General features: G+C 32.0%; 1 pseudogene; it reads right to left on the bottom strand.

Annotated features, from left to right (window-relative positions):
- Positions 1-7,007: 7,007 nt before the first annotated feature.
- LOC141490027 (small ribosomal subunit protein eS4-like) lies at positions 7,008-7,836 on the bottom strand (annotated as a pseudogene).
- Between the last annotated feature and the right edge of the window lie 2,615 nt (positions 7,837-10,451).

Here is a 10,451-nt window from a genome sequence, read left to right as displayed (position 1 = left end):
CCCTAAATTCTCAAAATATTTCATATCTCTTAAACTGAATTTTTATATTCTACTTTAGAATAAAGGTATACGCTTACATTTTACTTATCTACAAATAAATAATAAGCCACAAGACGATAGAGATAACATGGAGTTTCATGTTGTGAAAGAGTAATCAGAACAAAATATAAAAACCATGAAAAACAAAAAGCATACAAAAAGTGAAAATAGTTTGCCCCAAACTACATTCAGATTCTATAGTTCTTACTCTGAATATAAATAATATTTTCCCTCATTAATCTTCTGTAATTGTCTTGGATGATTAGATAGTTGAGATTGAGGTATGTCCATCACATATGAATACACAATGTTCCTGTCACTGTGGTACAGTGCTCTGATTCTAGTCATTTCACTCAGCATTTATTCATATAATTCTTTCCAGACTTTTCTAAAATCTCCCTGTTCATCATTTCTTATAGCACAAAAGTATTCTACTGCATTCATATATTGTAACCTGTTCACTCATTCCCCAATTTATGGGCATCTCCCAATTTCTAATTAATTGCCACAATAAAAAATATGTGTTATAAATATTTTTGTATTTGTGGGTGTTTTCTCCTTTTTTCCTAATCTCTCTGGGATGCAAATCTAGTAGTGGTATTTATTTTTCGAAGTGTATGCTCAGTTTTATAGCCCTTTGGGCATAGTTGCAAATTGTTCTTTAGAATGATTGCATCAGTTCACAACTCCACCAACAATAAACTCATGTTCCAATTTTCCTACATCTTCTTCAACATTTATCATTTTCCTTTTTCTGATTACATTAGACAATCTAATAGGTGTGAAGTGACACCTCAGAGTTGCTTCAATTTGCATTTCTCAAATCAATAACGATTTAGAGCATTTTTCAAATGACTATAGAAAGTTTTAATTTCTTCATCTGAAAACTGCCTGCTCATATCCTTTGATCATTTATCAATTGGGGAATGACTTGTATTCCTTTGAATTTAACTCAATTCTCAATATATTTGAGACATGAGGTCTTATCAGAAACATTGGCTGCAAAATTGTTTCCCATCTTTCTCCTTTTTAATTAATCTTAGTTACATCGGTTTTGTTTTTCAAAAACCTTTTTTTAATGTTATCAAAATTATCCATATTTCATTTTTATAGAATTCACTATCTCATATTTGGTCACATTGTTTCCTCATATTGATCTGAGGAGTTAAATATTTCACAGCTGACCATCATTATATTGCCTTTACTGGGTATAATGAGCCCCTGATTCTAGTCACTTCATTCTGCATTAATTCAATTAGGTCTTCCCAGCATTTTCTAAAACCATTTTGCTCTATTTTTTACTATCATAATCATATGCCAAAACTTGTTTAGCCATTTTCCCATGATCCTCTTCCCCTCAATTCCTAATTCTTTGTAACCACAGAAAATACATCCTTTTCCCCCTTTTCTTTGATCTCCTTGGGATACACACACACACACACACACACACACACACATATATATACATATATATATGTGTATATATATATATATATATATATATATATATATATATATATATATATATATATAGTACTGGTCTTTCTAGATTAAAGTATATGCTCAGTTTTAGAGCCCTTTGGATGTAATTGCAAATTGTTCTCCAGAACCAGAAATGCAAAAGTACTTATTTTTCCACACTCACTTCAGAATTTATTATTTTTCTTTTCTATCAAATTAGCTAATCTGAAAGTTATGAGATGCTTTAATTTCAGAATTGCTTTAATTTCTAAGTCATTTAGAACATTTTTTAAATCTTAATTGTATTTTATCCAATTACATGGAAAAATTTCAATAATCATTTTGTAAAATTCTGAGCTCTAAATCCTTTCCCTTCCCTTTCCTCTCCTTTTGCCAAAACAGGACATAATATGCACAACTATGATAGTTATGTTAGGAAAGAAGAATCTGAACAAAAGGGGAAAACCATGAGAAAGAAAAACGAATTAGAATAGTGAATGCTTTTTCATTCAGACTACATATTTCTTTCTTTGGATGTGTATGGCATTTTCCAACAAAAGTCTCTTAGAATTGTTTTGGTAATTGTATTGTTGTGAAGAACTAAATCTCATAGTTGATCATGATACAATAATGCTGTTACTGTGTACACTGTTTTCATGGTTCTGCTCACTTTACTTAATATCAGTTCATAGAAGTCCAGGTTTTTCTGAAATCTACCTGCCCCACACATCTTAAAGAATAAAAGTTTTCCATTACATTTATATTCCACAGCTTATATAGCCATTCAACAATTGAAGGGCATCCAATATCAAATTCTTTGCCACCAGAAAAAGAACTGCTATAATTATTTTTGTATAGGTAGGTCCTTTCCCTTTTTTTATGATTCTTGGAGGAAATAGATCTATTAATGGTATTCCTGGATCAAAGGTTATTCATACTTATATAGTCCTTTGAACTTACTTCCAAATTGATCTACAGAATGGTTGTATCACTTCAAAACTCTACCAAGTGGTGCATGAGTATCTAAGTTTTTCTACATTTCCTCCAATATTTACGTATGAGATGGTACTTCAGAGTTGTTTTAATTGCATTTTTTTGAATCAATGTTGATTTAGAGGATTTTTCTATGACTATAAATTCCTTCAATTTCTTCATCCGAAAATTTCTTTCTCATATCCTTTGACCAATTATCAGTTGGGTAAACATTTGTTTTCCCCTAGGATTATAAGTAATTATTATTTCTTCTTATGAAAACTGCCTGTTGATATCCTTTAACCTTTTATCAACTTGGGATTTTTTTTGTAAATTTGGTTTAGTTTCCTACATAGTTGAAAAATAGGGACTTTATCAGAAATATTTGCTAATTTCCTTCTTTCCTTCTCATTTAGGCTACATTGGTTTTTGTTTATGGAAAACTGTTTTTTTAATTTCATGTAATCAAAATTATCTATTACTTTTTGCATTGACACTGTCGCTTCTTTGATTATACACTTGTTCATAGATCTGAGAAGTTAAATTTTCCATGCTCCCCTAATTTGCTTATGCTACCTTCTTTTACATGTAAATCATGTACCCATTTTGACCTTATTTTGAAATATGGTATTAGATGTTGATTTATGAGTAGTTGTCTATTTTTTAATATCAGTTTATTATATTTGGTTCCTTGACAAACACATACTACTTAGGGTGAAAAAACCTTTTTGTACAAGAAATATAATTCAAAATTGTGGTTTCTAGTCTAAACTATGGCAAGAGCTTGTTATTTATGCTCCATTAGTGTGGGTATATGTTTGAATACTGGTTATATTCAAACAGAACTACTTAAAAGTTATGGGAACATCAATGTAGCAGATAATTAAATGTGTACAGAATCTATTAATGTTTATAATTAAGATACAGCATAACTGGAGTTTATTATGAAATTATAATGTACTATAATCATGTTGCAATGTTCTGCTTGTCATGTCTTATTGCTTAATTATGACCAGGCAGTCCACATAACTTGTAGTTGTGGCGATTAAAATAATTACTATATAGTTAAACAAAGTCATAGTATTTAGTCAAAGCTAAGTTTAAATAAAATTATTACCAAGTCTGAAAATGAATAAAAAATTAAGTTTATATCTTGCAACATTTCTTTGGAAAATAAATAAGATATATTTTCTCTCACTATTCTCAGTTAGTAGAGGATAGTAGTGTTCTATCCTCCATTTAGTTGATATTAGTTACTAATATTATAAACCACTTTTTGGACCTTTAGAAATGTTGAACTGAAATGGAGATACTGCATAAGGATTCATGTCAAGTAATAGATAAATAATGAATCATTTTACTTCTTTTTTCTGAAATACCATACTAAATTTATTTTGTGCCAAGGAATATAATCTTGCTGATTTGCAAATGTCATAAAGAAAATATTAATTTCTTCTAATAGTGAAGTAAGCCAAAGATTCATAATCCTGGAATAGCTCTTACAACTAGTTATATTTAGTAAAATAAGGGACTAAGTTCCACATGTAGAACATAATTTTTATTATATATACCTAGGATTTATCAGGGGGAAAATGAAAATGAAAGAATTTTTTTTTTGTTTTTAAGTATATTCAAAGTATGTGCCTGATATTAAGGTTTTAGGTCCCAGAATCAAACTGGTGGAAAAATAAAAGGAAGTTGTGTGAGTTCTCTGAAGATTCATCAAAAATAAGATTAAATCAAGGTTCCAAATGGATTTTGAAGTGACAGAAAATACACAAAGATTGAGCAAAACAAATTTCCAACTTAAGCATATTGGAAGAAAAGGAAAGGAATAAAAGGTCAAGAACATCAAAAGGATTAATGAGAAAAAAAGTTAAATTAAAAACTAAACTACTTGAATCTAAACTAAAAAAAATACTTGAAATAATTAACAATTTTGGCAAAGTTTCAGGACATAAAGTAAACCCATATAAATCAATAACATTTTTGTATATTATTAATAAGATCCAGCAGCAAGAGATAAAAAAAGAGAAGTTCCATTTAAAATAACTGGAGACAATATAAAATATTTGGGAGTCTACCTGGCGAGACAAAAGTCAGGAATTCTATGAAGGTACTTTCAAAATACTTTTCACACAAATAAAACCAGATCTAAATAATTGGAAAAAATATCAATTGTTCTAGGGTAAACTGAGTGAATATAATGAAAATGACAATTCTATCTTAATTAATTTACTTGTTCAGTGCCAGAACATTCAAATATGAAAAAAAGATGATTTTATAAAATTAGAAAAACAATAGCAAGATTCATCTGTAAGAACAAAAGGTCAAGAATATCAAGGGAATCAATAAAAAAAAAGAAAGGAAGTTGATCTAACTGTAGTTAGTATAATAGTAGTAGTAGTAGTAGTAGTAGTAGTAGTAGTAGTAGTAGTAGTAGTAGTAGTAGTAGTAGTAGTATAATAATGCTGTATAATAAACCAAATAATAATGCTATTGTTTAATAAACCAAAAGACTGACTTCTGGGAAAATAACATTATTTTTAAAAAGTGTTAAGAAAATTGGAAAATACTGTGACAGAAACTAGATATAGACTTTTTAGCAAGATAAGGTTGGAATGAGTACATGATTTAGACACAAAGGGTGTTACCATTAGAAAATAAGGAGACTAAGGAATGGTATACCTGTCACATATATGGAGATGGGAAGAATTTAAAACAATGAGAGACTGATCATCATAAAATGCAAAATGGACAATTTTGATTACATTAAATTAAAAAGATTTTGCACAAAAATCCACAATGCTACCAAGGTTGGAAGGAAAGCAAACACTGGGAAACAGTTTCATATCATCTCTCTGATGATCTCATTTCTCAAATATAGGGAGGACTAAAGTCAAATTTATAAGAATACAAGTCATTCCCCAATTGATAGTCAAAAGATATGAAGAGACAATTTTCAGATGAAGAAATTAAAACTATCTATAGTCATATGAAAAAATTGTCTAGATAAGATTGATTAGAGAAATGCAAGTCCAGACAGCTCTACAGTACCATTTCACCCTTATCAGACTGGGTAATATGTCAGAAAAGAAAAATGATAAATGTTGAAAAAGTTGTGGGAAAATTGGAACATGAATGTATTGTTGGAGGAATTGGGAACTGATGCAGTCATTCTAGAGACCAATTTGAAACTATGCCCAAATGGATATAAAACTAAGCATACACTTTGATTTAGCAATTTCACTACTATATATCAAAGAGATTTTCAAAAAATGGAGGATGGGAAGAATCTATATGTACAAAAATATAGCAACTCTTTTTCTGATGATAAAGAATTAGAAATTTAGGCCAGCCCAGGAGTCAAGAGGACTTGAGTTCAAATGTGATGTCAGACACTTAATAATTATCTAACTGGGTGACCTTGATCAAGTCACTTAAATGAATTCCCTTAAATATATATATATATATATATATATATATATATATATATATATATGAAGAGAATTGGAAATTGAAGGGATGCTCAACAATTGAGGAAATGATACTATGGTATGTAAATGTAATGGGATATTACTGTATGTAATTGGGAAATATATAAAAAATGATGAACAGATGCATTTTAGAAAAACTTGGAAAGAGATACATGAACCGATGCTGAGTGAAACGAGCAGAAGTAGGTGAAAATTGTACATGCCACATTGTGTGGTGATCAGCAAAACTGTTGCAATTCCAAAAGACTCAAGATAGAAACTGCTATCCACCACAAGAGAAAGAAATTTAAATGTAGATCCAAGCATTCTATTTTAACTTTTTTGTTTTCTTTTTTCTTCCTCTTTTCTTTCATAGCTTTTCCTGTTGTTATGATTCTTCTTTCACAACCTGATTAATATGGAATTATATTTAACATAACTGTACATGTATAACCTGTATTAGATTTCTTCTTGTCTTAGGAAGGAGGTGTGAGTAAAAGGAAGGGAGAAAACTTTGGAACTAAAAATCTCATAACAATGAATTTTTAAAATGCTCTTTATATATAATTGGAAAAAATACTACTAAGTGGAAAAAATATAAGCATGAGATAGGTCTTGACCTGTTATTAAAATAAGAAATAACACACACAGGGGCGTGATGGCCTGGGAAGAGAATGCCTTAGGTGTATTAGAGTTGATTATTTAATGTATAGAAGGCAAATGATTTTCTTTTTTTTCTTTGTTTTATTAATATCTTTTGTTTTAACATCAGCCATTTTTCAATATTCCTTTCCCCATCCTCCAATCACAGTGAGACTTCCCATGTAACAAGTTAAGCAAAACCAATAGAGGTATATCTTCCATGCCATTTTATGCAACAGTCATACACAAAGTACTCTAATTCAAGGAAAGAAGAGAAAAGCATTATGGCTTGTTCAATATTGCTTTATAAAAATGAGCTGTTTAAGATTCTTATTTTTTTGGTGTAATTTGTGTATTTGTAGGATAATCATTTTAAAAACTGAATTTAAGATCTTAATTTGATTGAAAACCTACAAATTCTCTCATGATTTACAATCATTTAGCCACTGCTCTGCTTAGCTGCCAATCTCTTATCTCTCTCCTCAGCAATTGTAAGATGGGTACCCTTTCCTCTGGGAAGAGAGATCCAAGGCTTATTACCTTTGCCAATAACAAAAATCTTTGAAAGCCAATGTTTGAAAGCCTAGTGGCAAAACTATTGCCATTGGCATCTTTTACATGAACAACATCAAAAGAGCCAGGATGTTTCTCCCTATTTATAATCACACCAATTCGACCCAAGTTGGCTCCACTGGCCACCATACATAGGTTTCCAGTATCAAACTTAATGAAATCAGTGATTTTGACAGCTTCTAAATCAATCTGAACTGTATCATTCACTTTGATGAGGTGATCTTGGATAACGGATAGTACGGGCATCATGGGTCACCAGATGGGGAATACCCTTTGTACCCACAAAGATTTTTCTCACTTTGCATAACTTATATTTAGCCTCCTCAGCTATGATACGATGAACAGCAAAGCGTCCCTTTGTGTCATATACCAAACGGAAATGTTCCCCTGTCTTCTCAATGCTAATGACATCCATAAAACCAGCAGGATATGTGATATCAGTGCGGACCTTGCCATCAATCTTGATGAATCGCTGCATGCAGATCTTCTTTACTTCATCTCCAGTAAGGGCATACTTGAGCCTGTTTCTCAGGAAGATGATGAGGGGAAGACGTTCTCTCAACTTGTGGGGACCTGTAGATGGTCTTGGAGCAAATACTCCTGTTAACTTATCCAGCATCCAGTGCTTTGGAGCTGCTACACATTTCAGATGTTTCTTGGGACCACGGGCCATGACTAAACTAAATCTGGGATAAAGCTGGAAGTTTACTCGACTGTAGGTAGGGTCGGGGACTACTTAATGGCTGTGTCTGGCCATGTCACTTTAACCCTCTGGCCCTCGGCGTCTTTTCCAGAAGCATGACCGGCCCGTCCCAGGGCCGAGTGGCAAGAGGGCAAATGATTTTCTTAAGAATGGTTTGTGGTGCAATATCCTTGATTAGATTGCCAAGCTTAGAGGAAGAAATTAAAAGTTGGAAAGAAGAAACTTCCAGAGTACAACCTTGCCTAGTCCAGATAAATGGTAAGATGTCTGGGGTAAATAACTGCATTGAATTGGAATCATGGTCTTGCCAGATGTGTGCTAGTTTAACTTAGCCTTAGAATGGGGGCCATAAAGTTTACTGAATTAACTCTTTGAGAGATTGAAAGCTTTTTTTCTTGCTCCATTGCAAAGATACTATTCTAGAATATGAGACTATTATGCTTGAGGGGTTTTTTTTTTGGTCATTTATCAGTTTTCAAAATGACTCGTATGTGACTTGTTAGTCCACCAAACTCTGGATCTTCCATTTTTCTAGTAAGCATAGGCACCAACAAAAGACATCATAGGGATAAAAATGTGCATTAATACAATTTAAAATAGATCTCAAGAGCATTAAAATTAACTATTGTATAATATCTAGGAAAACAACAATCAGTAATATATCTTTGTCAAGGGGAAGATTAGTTTGCAGCTACTGTTCAGTCTTTTTAGTCATATCTGACCCTTTAGGAACCCATTTTGGCTTTTCTCGGTAAAGATAATGCAGTAGTTCTTCCGTTCATTTTGCAGATGAGGAAACTGAGACAAACAAGGTTAAGTGACTTGTTTAGGGATATTTACACAGCTAATGAGTGTCTCAAGTTGGATTTGAACTCAGATATTCCTGACTTCAAGTCAGATTCTCTATCCGGCACTCCCCAAATTGCCCCAAGATCAATATAGTTTCTGAGAAAAGAAAAACAATAATTTTACTCTCTTTTGCCCTAGTCAAATCATGCCCTAGAGTATTATGTTCAGCTCCTTGTGCTACACTTTAGGGGGGAATATCGATAAATTGGAAGATAACCTGGAGAGAGTAAAGAGAAGGCAACATTTTCCTAGTCATGAGATGAAGTTTGGAGGAAATGGATATACTTAATGAAACTTGCTTAATGACTTCTTGATGTATTTGAAGAGTTTCCATGTAGATGTTTGATTAGACTAGCTATGCTAGAAGCCTTGGGTAGAAGTTACAAAGAGGCAGTTTTTTGGTGTGTTTTTTTTCCCCCCACAAAAATAAGAAAAAATTTCTAATTATTAGAACTATTCAAAAGTGGAGGATAAACTGCCTCAGGAGCCAGGAGGTTCTCCTCATTAAAGATCTTCAAGCAATAGCTAGATAAATACAGATCATACAGCATATGACATAAAATATACAGAATACAATTTGTTTATTATATAGGGAATTCTTGTTCAGAATAGGTTAGACCAGATATTCCCTAAAGTGCATTCCAATCTTGGATTGTGTCATTCTAAAATATGATTTTTTAAAGATTTTTAATGGATTTCTTTCATGATAACCCTATGAGGTACATAGTATAAATATAAGAATTTCTCTGCAAAGTTCCAATTTCAGGTAGATACATTCCCCTATTACCCACCAACTTTTTAGCTCCTTTTTTTGTCTTGTTTTTACCCATTCTTTTCTAAGCTTCTTGAGGAGCATATAATTATAAGATGAACATGGGTGAAAAAAAAAATTGTCTTTTCATATTATATCCTTCATTCTTCTTCAGTCTCTGCCCCTGATGCTGCAGATTTATGTCTTCACTATTTTGTACTAACCTCTTAACCCTAGATATTTAATTCTTACTTTGAAAAGGCCTTCCAATTGAACAGATCTTTCTTATTGGTTCATCCTGAAACTTCCATATTAAGGAGAAGCTTAAGCCAGGTTTCCTCCTTCATTTTTCTCATCAAGTCCTGACTGTGAATCCCCCTCCCCACCGCCACCCTACTCCCCCATCCATCCCTACCTGTTTTTCAGTTTTCTTTTATGAATTGTTTTCTCTCACTGGAATGTAAGGTGGGTAAGTGATGTCTTTTTTCTGCATTTTTTATTCTCAGTCCTTGGCACAATGGTTGCCACATAATAATTACTGAATAAACTTGACAGTATCAACTCGATCAATTCCTCTTGGTGCCTGTAAAATTCTTCTGAGTCATTCTTTACTTAGCTCCAGCTTTCTTCTTCTTATATAGCAATAATTTTAAAATAGAGATGATTCAGCCTCTTCATTCATTGATTAGAGTAGGAGGAACTCATTTTTAGTGTGCCAGAAGCTAATATTATCTATATAAATATTCCAGTAGCTGATTAATTTATTGATTTTTCACTTGTTTTTATTTTGAATTCAACAAACACTAAAGAAAATTGGGTATAACACATTACATAGCAGAATTGTACCAAAAATGAATTTTAAAAAACTGGAGACTTCATTACTGTGCATCTTGTTTTATATTTTTAGTACATGATAGGTTCAACTTATAGCTTTCAAAAAAGTCCTATTTTTCTGACCTTCTTTCTTGCTTTCCTTCCATACTCT

This window comes from Macrotis lagotis, chromosome 5, assembly GCF_037893015.1.
Source record: "Macrotis lagotis isolate mMagLag1 chromosome 5, bilby.v1.9.chrom.fasta, whole genome shotgun sequence".
NCBI classification, from domain to species: Eukaryota; Metazoa; Chordata; class Mammalia; order Peramelemorphia; family Peramelidae; genus Macrotis; species Macrotis lagotis.
Note: the sequence above shows the minus strand (reverse complement) of the source record. Positions and strands in the feature narration are given on the sequence as shown.